At 44.3% G+C, this 18,197-nt stretch overlaps 1 long non-coding RNA gene across 2 annotated transcripts; it reads left to right on the top strand.

Annotated features, from left to right (window-relative positions):
• Positions 1–201: 201 nt before the first annotated feature.
• Positions 202–14,037, top strand: LOC136560858 (uncharacterized). Of its 2 annotated transcripts, XR_010784210.1 has the most exons (8): positions 204–352; positions 2,043–3,076; positions 8,388–8,538; positions 9,683–9,776; positions 10,782–10,900; positions 11,457–11,599; positions 12,149–12,346; positions 13,668–14,037. It is a non-coding gene; the product is annotated as an uncharacterized lncRNA (long non-coding RNA). The 2 variants fall into 2 exon arrangements; XR_010784209.1 differs by having other exon boundaries at positions 202–352; positions 10,782–11,599.
• Positions 14,038–18,197: the final 4,160 nt, after the last annotated feature.

Genomic DNA, 18,197 nt, shown 5'->3' with positions numbered 1-18,197 from the left:
GGTGACCCTGATGAAGTGTTTCACTAACTCCACTCTCCTCCTGCCCAAGGCTTTATTCTGTTGTCCTTGGCTTTTCCCTGGGAATGCTCTCCAAGTGGGGATCAAATATTTTCCTGGAATCCTGAATGGGCAGAAAGGAAGGTGTTGCCTGGGTAACTCAGCAAAACAACCCAAACCTGTTGGTTTGAGTGAGCGTGTGCTGCTTGCCTGCCGAGGCACAGAGCAGCACTTGAGCTCCTCTTCCTCTTCAGGGCCATGCACATCACACCTCTGAAACACCCCAAGAAATTCTCTCTTTCTAACTGACTCCTCCAACACGAATGCCCTGGATTCCTGGATATGTTCAAAGCAGGTAAGATAATAAAAGATGGCTTTCTGCTGGTGCTGAAGTGTTGTTATGAGTTTAGGTCTGATTTTACTGGTGGCATGGACCTGATGGTTTGATAACAACAATTTGTATCAAATTAACACCAACAACAAAAAAAGGGATTTTACATAAAGAACATAAAATTATGTCAATAATTTGATTTATCCCTGAATTAGATTTACCTAAACTGATTTATCCCTGAATCAGAAAAAATGTTATAATAGAGAAATTTCTTTCAAGTATCCTTTAGCAAGGATTAGAAAATGTCAGCTCAGAAACTCAGCCAGTAATTGCAGACTTTAAAGCCAGACTGCTCATCCAGTCTGGTCTTAACAAAGTCAGTGGCTGGGAATCCTGTGTGAATGCTGACCCTGGGCACAGGAACAGAATTTCTGCTCCCACAGTGCCCGGATTTCATGGTCTGAGCATCTCAGTTATTTCTGTATAAAAGGAGGAGGGATAATATTATTTCCTTTCTTCCTACTCTTTGTCTGTCTGCTCTGTTCAATTAGAGCACAAACCCTCTGGAGCAAACTCTGTTTTCCTGCCTTTCTGTGGTGCCCAGAACAACGGGGCCTCTGGTGGCCTACAGCAGTGAGAATAATTGGGATTGTTTCTGTCATTAATCAGACCTCAGGATGAGCTGGATTCTGCCCAGATCCTACAGATTTCATGGACATGCAGGGAAAAATCCAGTGGGACAAAAAGAAAAGATGTGAGAGACACAGGGTTGAGACCGATGCCCACCCTGTGTTTACCCAATTCAAAGACAAAATTCCTGGTCAAAATTAGATAAAGTTGGAAAAAAGATTTCTTTCTTGCAGAGCTGGGGACACACTGCTGAATTTCTTGTCAGAAGCACATTTTTATGGGCAGGTTGTAAAGATCTGAAAAATAGTGTTTATAATGGAAAGGCCGACACCATGTAAAATATGTCGTTCTTCTGGAATAGCACAGAGATAATTTTTCATGGGCTTTATGAGGAATGCATTTGCCATAAAAGATCTGAAGCCCATTAGGCTGTGATGGGGACCAATACCTTTCATTTTATAGACAGAGGAAAAAATGGTAAGTAGAAAGGCCCCAAATTACAATCCTGTTTGATTTAGATATTAATTTCTTTATTCTTAGCAGACAGAGAAATGATTTGCTCAAGTGACCTGATGAATCTCTTAAAACCCTGTCCTCGCCCACCCCGTAATAAACTCAGTTCTTAGCACATAAAGTTTTAATGAAACCTGGGTGGAATGACTACTTTGTTAAATTTCACATAATGATCTGTCAGTTCAACATTTGGAACCACAGAATGCCTGTGCATGGAGCTGAAATTCTCTAATTACCATTATTCCCCTCTGCTTTGCTGGCACGGTGAAATTTGCCAGCAGAATTTCTAAGAGAAGGTTTTGGAGCCTTCAGCAACCATTGGGGAAAGCATAGACCCTTCCATGCAGAAAGACCTTATAATGATCAGCCTTTGTAGTGACCTAAAAGAGAAATGAGAAATGTGAAGGAAAAGGAGGATAAGGAGTAATTTTTCCGTGAAGAAGCTGCAAGGTAGAAGTCTAAACCACAGAGGTTTTGACTATATGACATTTCCAACTGAATATGCCAGGGCAGAGAGGATTGTGGACTTTTCCCACACTGATTTTAATCTATTTACCCCCTCTTTTTTCAGGACAGAGCCCAGGAGCTGAAGTGAGGAAGGAGCTGTGCCTGTGGTGTGGGAGTTGCAGATCAACAGGGCACAATTTACAGCTCCATTGTAACCTTCCCCCAAAACCTGGGTCCCACCACCACTGTTGGAGTTTAAAAGCCATCTGGCAACTTCAGCAGGGAATAACCAGTGGCCACCACCACACTGGGCTGCTGCAATCCCACCCTGGAGCCCTGCCAGCACCTGCACTTTGTCTGGGTGAGCAAACAAAAATCAAACGCATTTTGAAGGGAATGATTCACTGGGCCGATTCTCAGAGCCTACAGCTTTCATGTTTTAAGAAAAATATAATATAAAAACAGACACAAACCTAGCCTGTTGGTTCCCACCAAGAGAAGAATCTCTTGTTCTCATTCTCAGCTGCAAACCTGAAGAAGAAAACCTGGAAAATGTTCCTAAAATGGCTGAGCACGTTCAAATGAGGCAAGAACGCCCAACAGAGTGAAGAGGTGCCCATAAAGAACCTTCCTGAACATCACATAAAACCTGAGCCTCTTTTTATCCAACAGATACATTAATAAGGAATTTAACAAGCCACTAATGGAGCAGGAGATCTTTTAAGCAACAAAAATACGAACTTCAAGTGGGCAAAACTGTGAAAGGAATTGAAAGTGAAGCGGCCGGCGCGAGCAGACCAGAGATTCAGCTGGATGATCACGTATCCTGCTACAGGTATCACCAACCTATCTTTAGGCACCTTCTGGAAAGCCAGCTCACTGATACCAGCTGGATCAGCCCAGGAATTTGTCTGATGTGCTTAAGAGGTTGGTAACAATAGCTCCTAAGGTGACAGCGGCAGCAGTGTTGCGCGGTGACGGCGTTTCCTTGGAGACAGCGAATCCATCCCTCAGGATCCCGGCAGGTTCCCCCTCTCCAGAGAACCTGGAACTCCCTCCCTGAGCAGGGCTAGAGATGGGAAGATAAGCCCTGCCTGTGTACAAATAGCCCTGTGCAAGATGTGAGGATTTTATGCAGCAGCCAGACATGTCTGAAAGGTAGGAGGGTGCAAGCAGACACGAACCTGTAGTCATTGCTTGACATGCTTTGACAACAAAGATAGAGTTACAGGATTGAGTGTCTTTTTAAAATGTACCAGCCTGTATTGCTGAAGGAGATTGCTGTGCAGGGAAAACAGGAGCTCAAACAGAGCTGTTTTTCTTGGTGTCAGTGCCTGATTGCTGGAAGGAAAAAGCTGTCCCAACAAAAATGTTGAGTTTGTTGTGAAAATGTGTGGATTGAGATGTGGGCTTTGCATTGGTGCAAGCTGGATCCATGAGGAAAATGTTAGTTAATATGCTAAGAGTGTATCATTATGGTGATGGGACCTAATTAAGTTAATTATGTCTTGGGGGGGGGCAATTTTATGAAGCATAAAGCAAGATAATTGATGCTGCAGCTATCAGCAAGGATGCTTTGTAGCCATAACTTACAGGTGTGTTTGTCACTAAATTACGCTCAGAAGAACTGCTTCAAAATGTTGCATAATGTCTCCTAAAACTCCTATAAAAATAATTGAAAGGTAATAGAGCATGCAAACACTGTGTCCATATCTTCTACTCTCCTAAGTTCAGAGAGTTCTCATAATAAATGTTTGCATACAAGCAGAGCTGCTCTGGAGCAGTAAATTGTGTGCATTTGAAATGAAGCACAGCCTGAATTCTGAGTTTGCTAACTCTTAAATACTTTCACAAGCTGTGCTGGTAACTTATTCCTTCGGCTCATTTATGGCTTTGGCATTTGCCATTGACTGGGACAACATAAATAATTGGGTCAACATAAATAATTGGGTGTTTGGAACCTGGGAGTGTTCACTTATGTGTGCAGGTGGTTTGGGCAGGTCCAGAACCTCTCTTAGAGCCTGCAAAATCAGCAGCTCTCACCCAGTGATACAAACCCTTTGCTTTGGGAGGATTTATTGCACTTAGTTTCTCTAGTTTGGAAATTTTTTTTCTATTCCTTCAAGAAGATCTTGAAACACATTTGATTTGGTGCCTTCCTTTAGAATGGTGCACATTTTTCTCTTGTACATCATCAGGACTGAATGATCTGAGAGCACTTTGCTGCTAAATGAGAACCTGACCAGAACTCACTGAGCTCAACCACAGGAGCAGGGCCCTTTCCATCAGATGTGGGCTGTGATTTGGTGGGATGCAGCAAGCACCACAGGAATCCTGACTCTTGATATGTGAAGAGTTATAAATAACCCTACTACTTGTTCTCAAACCTTTTATCCAGGGCATTTCAGATTTAAGGGGAAAGCAGCTGGGGCTCAGTGAAAGCTAAGCCTGCTGGAGGATGCTGATTCCTGAAGAGCAGCTGGGGATAAGGCTGTGAGAAGCTAGACCAGACCCCAAAACTGCTCAAAAGGCTGGGACAAAAAGCCTTTCAAACCCCAAGTGCAAGAGTTTGCCCATAACCCCTTTATCCTCACTCCTCTTTAGCTGAGCTCCCCATTTTCTGTGCAGCAGAGCCGAACCTGAGCTGCCGAGTCTCAGATGTTTGTTTGTGGAGGCTGCTGTTCCATCAGGAGAAAGGATTTGACTGACACTCCTTTTTTAACAGCCAAATAGCTAAAATATACACAGGAGGGACTTTTCACTCTGTTTCTCACTCAGTATCTTTCACTGGTGCAGTTTCAGAAGCAGCTCAGCTTTAGCTCTTCAAAGTCTTTTCGTGGCTTTTAATGTGTCCTGCACTGAAAGGCAGCTGGACTCAGGGGGGCTTGCACTGCACTCAGGAAACCTGGAGCATCCTGGGCTCTCTGCAAATCTGGCCAAGGTGTCTGAGAGCACAACATTCCCAGCCCCTCAGCTGACACTGACATCCTGATGAGCTGGGGCTTTGATCAAGGAGCTCAGCAGCGCAGGGTTTTCCAGGGTACAGCCCAATATCTCCTCAGTTGTGATCTGGAAAAGGCAGGAGCTGTTCTGTTCTCATTCCTGACAGTTTGCAAAACACTTCAGGCACTGAATTCCTCCCTGGGACTTCCACTGAGGAGAATAATGTAAAATGCAAGGGGGGTGGCCACCAGTGCTTCCAGTTACCCCCCAGCCTGTGCTCCCTCTTGTCAGCTCACAGGGAGCACTCCAGACTCCAAGGTGCCTGCAAAGAATTGTTTAGTACAGTTTTGTGGGGTTTTGTTTATTACTGAGATGAAAAATAATTTTGTAATGATTTGGTGTCAGCAGCAAAGCTGTAGCCATGATAGGAACTGGACTGAGGGCCAGCCTCAGAAATTAGGAGCTGGTCACACACAAGATTTTTTTCCCCCATTACCTTTTGAACTTTCCTTTCCAAACCTCTCTTACAGAATTCTTAAAATATAGTCAAGTACCTCTGCTTAAAAGACATCATAAATAGTCCCCCCACAGCCCCCAAAAAGAGGGAGAATGGAGGAATGCAATTGCCACAGAGGGTTTCCATTAGTGAAATTAATTCTTCTCTCATAAGAATTTAGGCCCATGATTTATGATAACCACCAATTTCTCACTGCAGGCGAAGTGAGAGGAAATGACTCAGCCTGGACAGACATCATGAATCTAATTTTTTTTCCCTTAATGCTTGACATAATCTAGTGTGCTGCTCCCAGAGGTGTCATTGGAGATTCATATCCAGCCAAAGGGCCTCACAATCAAGGCAGGAAATTTTGTTCCTTTCATGTATTGTGAGATCTGTAATTGCTTGGAATTGCATCCTGCCTCCTTCATTGCCACTCCTTTTGCATCCATTCTGCAGCAAAACAGGAAGGTAAACAAAGCAAGGGAGGGAAAAGCTGTGTGGCACTTGGTGCTCCAGAAAAATCTCCTGTGACACAATGTGGGGGTCCAGCTGGTGCTTATTAAACCCAGGCAGTTTTGAGATGAAAGATGTTTCTTTCTGTCACTCCTTCCCGTGGAAATCTCACTACCCACCTGACTGGGGAAGTTGTATCCATCACATACTTATTTTTTTCTGGAACTTTATGTTTCACTTGCCATCACCAATGCAGAGTTTTGTGAGTGGGTTTCCTGCCAGGAGATCAGAATAGATATCATGTTAAATGGTTCAGCTGAAATGTTTTATCCCACATTTCCAGGGGCTGGGAGTGCATATTCCTGTCTCAGCAGAGGAGGTAGTATCTAGCTGAGAGGAAGGTAGGTTTTGAAAAGTCTTGCAGTTATAAATAGTCATTTGAATACATCCTAAAGGATCACTTTCAAACTGAGCAAAATAACAGATCTTTCTCTAAAACACAAAAGAATTTCTACAAATTTCTTTTGTCTGAGCTTATTTAACATAAAAAGAGGCAAAAGCAGAACAAACAGCAAGATAGAACGAAACAAAAATTCCCAGCACTTTTTTATTTTCTGAGGGTTTTTTACCATTTACCCAAGGTAAATCCTCTTTTCACAGGGCTGCTGTGAGTGAACTCCTGCTGCTCTCCAGCACACATCCCCCAAGGGGCTGCTTGCCTCCAGGTGACCTCAAAAACTCTCTGAGTAAATATCTGTTATTTTCCAAAATGCTGAGCCCACACAGCTTCCAGGGTGTCCCAGTTTAGGGCAAATTTGGTAGAGAATCTCCAAAAGGGGCCCCTCCAGAAAGCAAACCCACACGGTCCCTCCCCGCAACCGGTTTGGGAAGGATTCCTCGGAGAGGAGTGGGAAGAACCTGTTTATTTAACAGGTACAGCACACAAAATGAACAATACTGGATGTCACTGCTCTGAAAAAGATGACAAATTCAGAGAGTCTCCCTCGGGGGTGGTCGCTCTGTTCTCAGTCCCTCCGGCGCTGGGGCAGCTGCCCAGAGTAGGCCCCGCTAGGCCACAAGGGGCAAACTCTCGGTGTTCCCAGGCCCCAGTCCAGAGCAGGTTCAAGCAGGTCCAAAAAAAGGAAAAGAGAAACAGTCCAGGAAGAAATTTGGACTGTTTAGCTAAACTAGCTAATGAGCAGAAGCAAAGTAGAAGCAAGAGCAAAGTGAAAAGCCAAGCAAAAAGCAAAAGCAGCACCATGTGCTGCCCCATCTCTGTGTCCCGCCAGCCGTGGGGAAGCGGCTGATAAGAAACCAAAACAAAACTTTCACCCTTCAGAGCCAGTCTTGAAGGCACAGAACATGATATCCAGCATAAACAGAACACATGAATGGGGATACAAGCACCATAACGTCACCCTAGGACACGGGGAGTCACCTACAGCTCCCTGGGGCTGCTGTGACCCCGTTAAACCCCCCCAAAAAGCAGAAGGGAGCAGAGCAGTTTGTCAATAATCTCTCATTGTGCATTTTAACCAATGCTCTGCTCAGCCTGTTACCCCCACTATGAGACATTCCTTGCGTCTCTCCCCAAACAATTTTAAAGCTGCATTTTTATTTCGTTTTATTCGGTTTCTTTAATTTATTTTATTTATTTATTTCTGGTTTATTTATTTCCATTTTTTCTGTTTATTTATTTATTTCTGCTCCTGACTCCAGTGGTTTTATGATGCTGAGGTTCCCTGACAAGAGCTCCCCAAGCCTGTAGAATAAACATCAAATTACAGTGCTGGATGCATACCCTGACCAAATTAAATCATTGTATTCAACTGTTCTGTGATAAATTCCTAAATTGCAGCTGCCAGCCTGCACATTCTTCAATCCCTCTGAAGCACAGTTGGAGAAATTGCCCCATTTGGGGTGTATAAAATGTGACTTTTAAGTGTTCTTAGTCAAGGGACTAAGAGAGCACATGAACACATGGCTTCAGGCTGAAGGTTGGACTTGGTAACCTTGGAGGGTTTTCCCATAATGATTCTATGATTTGAAGACTCTATTGAGCAAAGTTCAGTTTTTTTCCAGATCTCTGATGTTCTAGGATCTCCAGATCCTAGAACACATCCAAGAGACTAAAATAAATACACTAATATTAGTAAAACAATGAGTTAAACCACATGTACAATGGAATGAATAAACAACTGAGGTATCTTTTCATCCAGCCCAGATCCATAAAAGCAGGGCTCTCCTGGGTGGAAGGGAACAACCACATCATGCTGTTGGACAAGTTCAACTCTCCCTTTTTCCCAAAACTCAGTTTTTCTAACAAACTGCCAGGAAATTCCTCTTTCTGGTGCTTGGACACACCTGTGAAAGGCTCCTGTGTGTAAGGAAATGCAGCTCAGGTGAGGAGGTTGCTCATGGTTTGGCCTCAGGATGTGGCTGTTGCCTGCTGGCAAGTCCTACCCCCAGATATTCTATATTTTCTGTAATTATTTTCTGTAATTATAAAACAAACCCAACAAAATTTGCATTTCCCTGGACAGAACCTAGGCTGGCTCAACATCTCCTCTCTAGTTCCTCAGGTCTGACTACAAGCAACCAGAAGTTCTTGAACTCCTACTCCTCCTGCTGCTCCATCCTGAGGGATGCCCACAATATTCTGCCAGTTTTACCCCAAAACAGAGGAACCCTCGGGCAGAACTGGGACCCCAGGCTCCCTTTCCCAGTAAGTGTTGGGTTTCCCAGTCTGATTGCAGGTTTATAGAAAAGAGACATTGAAGAAGAGGTGCTAAGGCAGAAATCTCCTCAGCTTGGAAGAGGATTTTGTTTACCTCCTTTTATCCTCCAAAACTGGGGTGGGGTGATGTTGGGAAGGATAAAAGTTTGACAAGAAAGTCTCACAGATATGGGTGCTCAGCAGAAAGATTTTTGAATGTAGAGTCTGATGAAGGAATAGAGATGGAAGCAAGTTTTGATACAGAAGTAAAGAATTGCTGAGCCAGTCTCACTGGCTAACCAAGGAGGCAAAGGGTGTGTTAGTTAGAAGGGGTTTTTATGGCTTAGAGCAAAGGATAAACCCACCCCAAACAAGAAGATGTTTTTACCAAGCAGAAAGAGAGCACAGGCAAACAAGGCAGCAAATGTGGCAAGCAGAACAAAGGTCTCAGAATTTTCCACTGCAAGAAAACTGAAAAACAACTTCCAGCTTAAACTGTAATGTACTGACTGTTAGTGATTGGAGAACAGTAACATGAATATGGTAATTACAGTAGTTATGATAGGCTATAGATAATAGTTCAGGTATAGATTGGTTCTACTGTATGGAGATGCTCAGCAAAGAAAAGTCTATAATGCATTGTGACCAAACCAAAGGGTCTCCAGGGCTGCCTGCAGCTGGAGCTGACAGCTGTGGGCACAGCTCTGTCACCCACCACCCTGGGCTGCTGTGACACCTTGGATGGAATAAACTGCATTTTGGATACAATAAACTGCATTTTGGAGAGCCCCTGGAGTCCTGCATCCCTCATTTCAGCTCTAACAGAATTTAAATAGGGTTCTGTTCTTTGGGGTGAGCTGTGGCAGGGGATTTGCCTCAGCCTTTGAGCACCAAACTGCAGCTCTGGGCAGGGGGATAATGAGCCCTGTGGAGGCTCCCTCCAATATTTGAGCCAATTAATTGGAGTTAACCAGGATGAGCTGTGGCAACCTCCACTGAGCTGTGAATTCCCACAGCATTCACCAGCTCCTGCACGTGGCTCTGACTGGGGCATTTCTGCTGTAACAAGGCCAGAAATGAGAGAAAATGCAGTGCCAAAACCTCAAGAGCTTTTACTGATTCTTTTATATCTTTATTTTTCCCTTTTTTTGAGCTTCCCTCTGACTCCTTCAAGTACCTTGGCTGGTGTGACATAGAGGAACACGGCGTGCGAGGGAATCAGCTCCTCTGCCCCCGAGTGAGGGAAGGTAAAGATCAAAAAGACACTTTGACATCTCAGCCCCAACTCCACTGAGTCAAAGAATACATCCTTAAAAGGGATGAGCTGAAATCCTGCCCCTTTTCAAAAGAATGGCAAACTCCAGGATTTCAGCTCATAGTGCCCACGCTCGCTTTATTTTTTAATCATTAGGAAATTATCCTTTGTCATTTCCAAAGTGAAAAACAACTGCCTGAACTGCAAACTGAAAATTTTTAGTATTAACGTGCTGCTGATTACTTCTCTCAGAAGTTGATTAACATTTGACTGTTCAGAATGCAGTAGCCACGTGCCAAACAGCCAAGTAAGAGGGAAACCCAGTCCTGCATACAGTGGCACATTTCTTGTATTTTAAGACTAAATTGGCTCAATTGCAGTCTACAGACACTCTCAAGAACAGATGGGTTTTAAAATCCAGTATTTGCATGTTTGGGAGTAAACAGTGGAAAATTTCCAGCCAGTCCTTGCTTCAATCAGTAATTGGAAGATGCCCACAGCTCTAAACTTTTCGTTAAGACTTTAAGTCTTAGTGTGTGTGTGTGTCTCAATACAAATGAGGTTTGGAGTGGGGCTGTTGGGTTTTGGCACTGCTCTGGAAGCTGAAACGTTTTCCTTTCTCAGGACAATCAAAGGCTAACTCACAGTATGGCAAGGAATAAGGAGAATTTTAGAGCTCAGGTCCTTATGAACAACCTTTCAGAAATGGTTTTCATTCTGATCTGTAGCAGATCTGTCATTTACCAACCATGCACAAAGACAGTAGATTGCTGGCTGAATTATGGGCCCGGGAATGGTAAAAAATCCTCCCATTAATTTAAATCTCAGAAGCCTGGAAAGTCACACACCTATAATATTATATATATTTCTTCATTACAGAATCTTCCCAGCAATATATATATATATATATATATATATATATATATATTCTTCCAGCAAGTGAACTAAGTGCCAGTTCTGTATCCATCCTCAACCGTAAATCTTTTTCTCTGACCAGGGCCCTCAGAAGAAGAGCTGTTTTTCAGGAAAGAAGAACATACTCTGAAAAGAAGAAAACAAGTAACTGACACAGAGAAATGGGAAAAGAGGCTGCAAGAGAACTGGGAAAACTGTGCTGTAAAACTTTCTCCTTAACACTTTGGACTGTAGCTGTAAAGAAGCCAAATAATCACGTGCTGGCTGCTCACTGCATTTAATAGATTTAAACCTGTGATAAGGAAGGTGTCCCTGGCTGTGGCAGGGGGTGGAATTGGATGAATTTTGAATTCCCTGCCAACCCAGCCCATTCTGTGAGGGCTCTATGAATATTTAAATCTGGCTGCTGCACAGAACTTTGGTGCCAGCTGAGTTTAGAGGCCAAACCAAAAAGCCACAACCACTCAGCCCTGCTCCCTCCCACACACTGGTAACCCCCCTCACAGAGGGAGGAGGAGATGGACACTCAAATTCATGCTTGAGAGATGGTTCCTTTCTTCCTTTCAAAGAATTAAAGAGTCCATCTCTCTCTGATTCTGAGCTGGATTTGGCACTTGGTACCACCAATTGTTATAAGAGCAGCAGCATAAAACGTGTTCTCATTTTAACTGCCTCTGACTAATTCTATATTTAATTATATAGCTATTAAAAAGCATGAAAAAAAAAAAGTGATTCCTCTTATTTTTGCCCTTCCCAGGAGCTGAACCTTTCCTTCCAGGACCTGGGTGATCTTTACCAGGTGGAAAACCTCAAAAGAATCCTCCGCAGATTAATTCGGGTGGAAAAGCTTTGGTTGGTGGACAATTCCCTGACAGACCTCAGTGCCATAAGGTTGCCAAGGTAGACAAAATGTCCTGCTTCTATTTTCATGTAATCTGTTCCTATTTTTATGTAATAGCCCAGAAATCAAGATTTTCCTGAAGTGACAGCTGGAGCAGGCTCTTGAGAGCTGCCAAATCTGCTCTTGGGGGGCGCTGGGGTGAGAATCCATCAGCTCATTGCTGAAAATACCCAGTGAGGAGATCACATCACATCCCCTTTTATTCCTGGGGAATAATTAATGAGTCCAGCCAGCTTCAGGGAGATCTGTGCCAAAAGGGGAAGTTGTTGCACACAGAAGGACTCTCTGTGAAGAGATGGGGGAGCACAACCCAAGCAGAGAGGCCATGACAACTGTAAATTTATTTTACCATCCATCTGTTGCTACTCTGCTGCTGTGTATTTAGGTGTATGGAGAGTTGTAGTACTGAGAACAGAAATAATGATGCATCTGCTGCACAAGATAAAGAAATAAGGGAATAAAATATAAACCAGTGTATAAAACCCATCCCTGTTGTAGGGGTTCTGTCCCAGATGTGATAGTGATGCCATACACTTTGTACTTTACAGATGCAGAGAGCTAAATGTAAATAAAAACCACTTTACATCCTTCAAACAGCTGCCAAAGATCCCTCAGATTCAGCACTTATCTCTTGCTGAAAACAACATCACGAGCCTGAGTGGGATTTCAGACTTCAGGCACACCCCACTGGAATCCCTCATCCTCAGGAGGAATCCCTGTGAGTTCCAGGAAAGATACAGACAGCTGTAAGTCTGACCCTCTCGTGGCTAACAAAAGTGATAAACACAAAAAAAAAGTTTGTCAGAGTTTCAAAGGAATGGGATCTCAAACCCAGCAAACTTTCTAAAGAAGCCTTTCCTTTTCCGGTAGTTTTAATGCTCTGAAATGCTCCAGGAACGTGGGTTAGTGAGCTATTATGTGGTAAAAGCCCCCAAATATTCAGAAACTGCCGAGGATGCTTTTTAATGGCATGACTGGCAGTTCTGGAACTGAACTAAGCCCATGGATCAAGTTTAGAGACAGTGAGCAGGGCAGATAAATTAGATTCCCTTTGATTAATAGAAACTACCTATTACTCAAACTCTCTTCAGCCTCCTTGCATCCTTGGTGGGTTCTGCCTAAATTGCATTACATGTTAGAGCTGGAATCAGGGGGATGTCTTGAAAGATGGGAGCAAAAGCAGCAGGAAATTGAGTTCCCTTCATTTGATTTTTCTGGATTCCCCCTGTCCCTTGAGCAGCCTTTGGGATGGGCTGGAGGTTTAACAGAGCAGCCTCAGACACTGGCAATGGAAATTCCAATCCAAGGCATTACAATCCAAGAAATTCAGGAGAATATAATCTATTCTAAGCCTCACTTTTACAAAATCTGCATGTTTGCATGTTTTGCCCCTCTACTAACACAGCCAGGTGTTGATATTTTGAAGATAAATCTTGCAGAGTGTGTCTGAAATGGGACATATCTCCTCCCATTGCTTCCTGAGAGGGGGAAAAAAGAAAGGTGAAGTTTAAAATAAATGTTTAATGAAAACCTTTCTGAGTTTCCAGTATATTTCCCTTTAGTCTTGTGGGCATCCCTTTGGCAGTGGGGTGCTGATAAAGGCAGGGAGACAGACATGGAAGGGAAAAAGTACATTTTAAATGATGGATTTCACCTTTTATTAATTGCATATCTACAAGTCCAGGAGAACAAAAGCAGAAAACCACCTTTTAACAATCCCTAGTTGTGTTTCTGCTCTCAATCTGGCAGTTCTTAGGGCAAATAAATATTGGTGCAATTTGGTATAACTCTGGTACTGTGTTCATTGTCAGTGTTGGAAGACAGATTCTTGAAGTGCTTTATTGGGTCTGAGGACATAAAGGTGGTGCCATGAAGTGAAATCTGAGAGTTTTAATTAGCTCTTTATCAGATAAATTCTGCAACAAATGACAAATCAAGATTTCCAACCCAAATCCATTTTAGATATGTTTGAATCCACTGTTTCTTTCTTATCAGTGTCTCTTTTGTTCTCAGCATTTCCTAAGATTATTATTTATCTCAATTTCTGTTTTTTCTTTTGTCTCTAAGAGTGTTCTCCAATTTGCCAAACCTGAAAATACTGGATGGCATCCCAAAACTGCCAGAGGACTGCTCACCCCCTGAGGCCAGGTTTTTTTACAGAATGTGTACTATACTCTAGCACAGTATTTTTGTAGGATCTCAACAGTGCTACAACCACCTTGCTTAGAAGAGACTGTAAATCCTGCTTATGGAAGTTCTATATATTTTTTTTTTTTACTGGTCAAAGAGATATTTAAACAGAAATAAAACATTTTTGAGTGCATTTGGGATACCAAGTAAGTATGGGTATGGATATGTAAATAAGACATAATGTTATACTGTATATCATGACTTTATTAAATTTATTATTAAAATTTATTATTATTATTATTATTTATTAATAGCAAATTTTACATTTCTTATTAAAAATAGTGTGTGGTTTTCTTATCTAGGAGCTCTGTGTCAACAACAAATCACAATTATTGACTCCCACTGCATTTAATTAGAACATATCCAGGCTCAGACCCCAAACTCATTGTGGGAAATGACAGAGGGATGAACACCCAAAGAAAAGGAAAACAAATCCCACAAGTGAAGAAAAAGCCCCACCAATGTCCAAGTGCTCTTTAATGAGCTTTGTACATGGGAAAAGCTGAGCCACCCCAACCATTCTGACCCTAATAATTACAAAAGATCTTGCTTTGGAGTTTGGTGTGGCCAGAGAGCACTGGGGAGGGAAATCATGAAAAGGAAAGGAGATTTTTGTCTCTGCTGGCATTGTTTGGGGATGTCCTGTTGCTTAATAGAGGCTGCTCAAAGCAAACCACAGGAGGGAGAGACCTGACAGGGATTTGGGTTTCTGGATGCAATTATCTCTGAGAGGTCCTGTCCTTGCCTTTGATTGATTTGCTGTCCAATCTTTGGGGGTTTTTTTCCCCACCAGCACACAAATAGCTGTGCCACCAGCAGAGCAGGGGGAGAGTGGAAATGAGAGAGCCCTGGAAATGAAGCCAATTAAGAGAATTGCCTCATTCCAGAGGCAGCCAATGCATTCTCTGCTGTGTGCTGGCTCAGGTGGGTTCAGTGCAGGGAATGGATGAGAGCTCAGCCCTGCAGGGCTCTGCAGTGCCAGGACTTGGCAGCACAGAGGTCACAGCAGCTCTGGTCAACATCTGTGCTGCACCCAGGCAAGAGAAACCAGCAGCTTGCAGAGTTTCCAGGCTCTCCCTTAGGGCTGTCCTTGCCTCTCCCACAGCCCAGCAGCCTAAACAGGTAATCGAAATATTGCACGAATAAAATCAGATTTCAAATGTGTTACAGGATCTGGCTCAGAGGATTTTCTGCAGCTGGGACAGGAAAAGGCTGTGGAGCACTGCAAAGGGCTTGGTGGTCACCATCAGGAAATCTTGAAATGTGGGGAAGCAGAGCAGGGCCCACAGGGCTGGATCAGCAGATCCAGCCCAGCACTGGGAGCAGAGCAGGCAGAGCAAACCCCTCCAGAAACACCCCAGGACCAGGAGGGAAAGTCAACAATGCACAGCAAAGAGCTTTCAGAGGTTCAGAGAGAGGTGGTGTGGTTTGCACAGAAACAACAACACAGCCAGGGCTTTGGACAGGGAAGCAGAACATTGTGTGTGCACATGGCAAATGGGTGCAGAGAGCAGCAATGTTTGCTGGGGAGGGGATAAGAACAACATGACAACAGGAAAGCTTTCTGTGGGCTGAGGATGGTGGTCTACAACAGGTCTAGAAATGAATCCAGACACCCTATAACTCATTTTCATTGAAAAGACCCCCTGTCGTGTCTGGGAGTGGAAGGTTGAACGTAAAGGATTAAATGTATTTATTTTCAGCTGAGGATATGCGTGAGAAAACACTGTGATCTTGGAAATGAGGCTGGGAGCTGGAGCAGGGGGAAAAGAGGGCCTGAAGAACCTGCCTTAATGACCACCTGACCCTTAGGGACCACCTCACTGACCACCTTGCCCCTTACTGACCACCTTACAGAGCCTTCCCTGGCCAAGCCAGGAGCAGAGGGAAAACAGAGCCTGAAGGACCTTCCTGAATGACCACTTGACCCTTAGTGACCACCTCACTGGGGCTGTGGCTGGGGACAGACAGACAGACAGGCTTTCCCCAAAGTGTCAGCCCCTGAGGATCACTCGAAGCAGCAGGGCTGGGATGTCAGCACGCAGCACTCGAGGACCAGGCTCTCCTCCCAGAATTCAGCATCACAAAGTGGGGCTGGGATGGGGAATTGCTCCAGTCCCCTGGGCAGAGGGTTCAGTTCCCAGCTCCTGGTAAAGCTCCCACCCACCTCTTGCAGCTGTAATTAGGATTCCCTCCTGGGAAAGGCTCAGAGGCTCTGCTGTTTGCACCTGAGCGCTGGGTCAGGCACAGACACTGATTTATTCTTTCCAAACAGGAAGTTGGTTCTGCTCTCATAATTTTTCATTTCATTATTTTAATGCTCTGGCATCCCAGGGAAATATGAGGTAATTCTGATTTTATTTAAAGTGCATCCAGGAGCAAGAATGTGCTGGTGATGGTTGAGGCATTTTGCTGTGAAGAGGTTTAAGAGGAGATCGCAGAACCAAGGAATGGTTTAGGTTGGAAGGGACAGAAAAGCCCATTTAAATCACCCCCCTGCCATGGGTTACTCCAAACCCTGTCCAGCCTGGCCTTGGGAACTTCCAGGGATCCAGGGGAGCCAGAGCTTCTCTGGAAACCTGTGCCAGGGCCTCCCCACCCTGCCAGGGAAGAATTTCTTCCATCCCTTCTGAAATGTAAAATTGCAGCTGCCACTGGTGAGCTCAGTATCAAAGTGTCATGAATCAATTTCCAATTAGTTACAAAGATTCCTTTGGACCTGACATCTCATGAAAATTTAGCAAAGCATTCCCAAAATCTTGCTCTAATATCCCGGGACAGAATTTCCTCCAGGCTGAGCTGTTCTCTCCTTGCCCATTCCCTGCTCCTTCAGGGCCACCAGAGCATTGTGGTGGAGCTGTGTGGACAGAAGGAAATGGATGGTGGAGCAAGTTCGGTGGGATTAAACAAATCAGTCAAACACCCTCCTGAGTTCTGCCCCCCCTCCTCCTCCAGCCTCCTTATGTTGTTTTAATTAAGCTGGAATTCATCACTTTCTTTTAAACAAATTATTTCCCTCATTTACTCGGAGTTGCATCCTTTAATTTGCACTGGGGCTGCTTGCAGGAGAGCCAGGGTGCAATTCCAGGGAGGAGGAATCACTGCCCAGACACACTCAGCCCTTGTCCCAGGGGTGAAGGGAACTCAGCTGGGACAAGGCTCATTCTGGACCACGGGGCTTTGCAGCTCCCTCAGAACCAACCCCAGCTGTTCCCTGGAGCCTCCTCTCCTTCATTTCACTGTTTGAGCAAACCCCACGGATTGGAAGAGGAGACATTCCCAGAATTAGGGGCTCATCTGTTGGATGGATGTCTGTCTGAGCCCTGGGAGCTGCCCCTGCCATTAATATTGGCTGGGGTGAAATGACATGACCTGAACTGTCCAACAATGAGGGCTGGAGAGAACAGAGCAGCCACAAAACCCTGGCCAATCAGCTCAAGTGCAGCTGCCAGAAGTTCAAATGGATTAGGAAAAAAAAAAACCAACCCTGTTTTATTCAGTGGAATGAGCTACAGCCAAAAGAAACACAGATTTCACAGAGAAACACTGAACTTTTTGACAATAATAACCAGCTGAAATTTGCCACTCTTTCTTCCTTAAGCCATTCTGGGCCTCTTGGTTGTTGGGTTTTTGCTGAAAGTTGTACCAGCATGCCTGAAAGAGCCCACCTGAGGGAGCTGGCACTGGGTCTTGACTTTAAAGTGCCTTTTTTCCTCTTTGTGCTAATTTTTTGGGTTGTGCAAATTATTCTCCAGTGCGTCCTGCAGGCCTCAAAGAATTCCAATTCATAGGATTTCTAAAAAGATAACATCCCCTTGTTATGGAACTCCTTCAAATTGCCTAGATGTTCATGTTAAAGGTCTCTTTTAGAGCCACACACAACGGGCTGGCTCTGTGCGGGGAGACTCCCAAAATTCTCTATGGGGCTGAGCACACCCAGAGCACCCCACAGATCCCTCCCAGGCTGTTTCTGCTGGACACTGTTAAACCATTTCTTCCTAAAAATTATGAAATTCAAGCTTCCCACCTATAATTTCACCTTCAGCTGGAGCCCAGTGGATTTTTTCCCTGCCTGGTTTGGGAGGGTGTTAGCAGGGAGCCCCAGGAGCTGCCTGGGCTCTCATCAGGCATCATCACTCCTTGCGGTTCAGCTGGGGCTGAGCTCCTCTCCCAGGTGTATCTCATTGCTGGAAATTGCTCTGGTGGTCAGGTTGGGGTAACTCAGTGCTGCTTCATGGATGGACAGAACCTTGGATAGGTCAGGTTGGAATGGATCCTTCTGGACCACCTCACCCAGGTAAGGGGAGATCCTGCACCCAGAGGTGCCCAGATTGCTCCACAAACTGCTGCAGCTCAGCAATGCTCAAGGGTTGGTGCCTCAGGTATTTTTCACATTTTGTATTTTTG

This window comes from Molothrus aeneus, chromosome 10 (genome assembly GCF_037042795.1).
Source record: "Molothrus aeneus isolate 106 chromosome 10, BPBGC_Maene_1.0, whole genome shotgun sequence".
Taxonomy (NCBI): Eukaryota; Metazoa; Chordata; class Aves; order Passeriformes; family Icteridae; genus Molothrus; species Molothrus aeneus.
The sequence above is the reverse complement of the archived record's forward strand: the minus strand, read 5'-3'. Positions and strand labels throughout refer to the sequence as shown.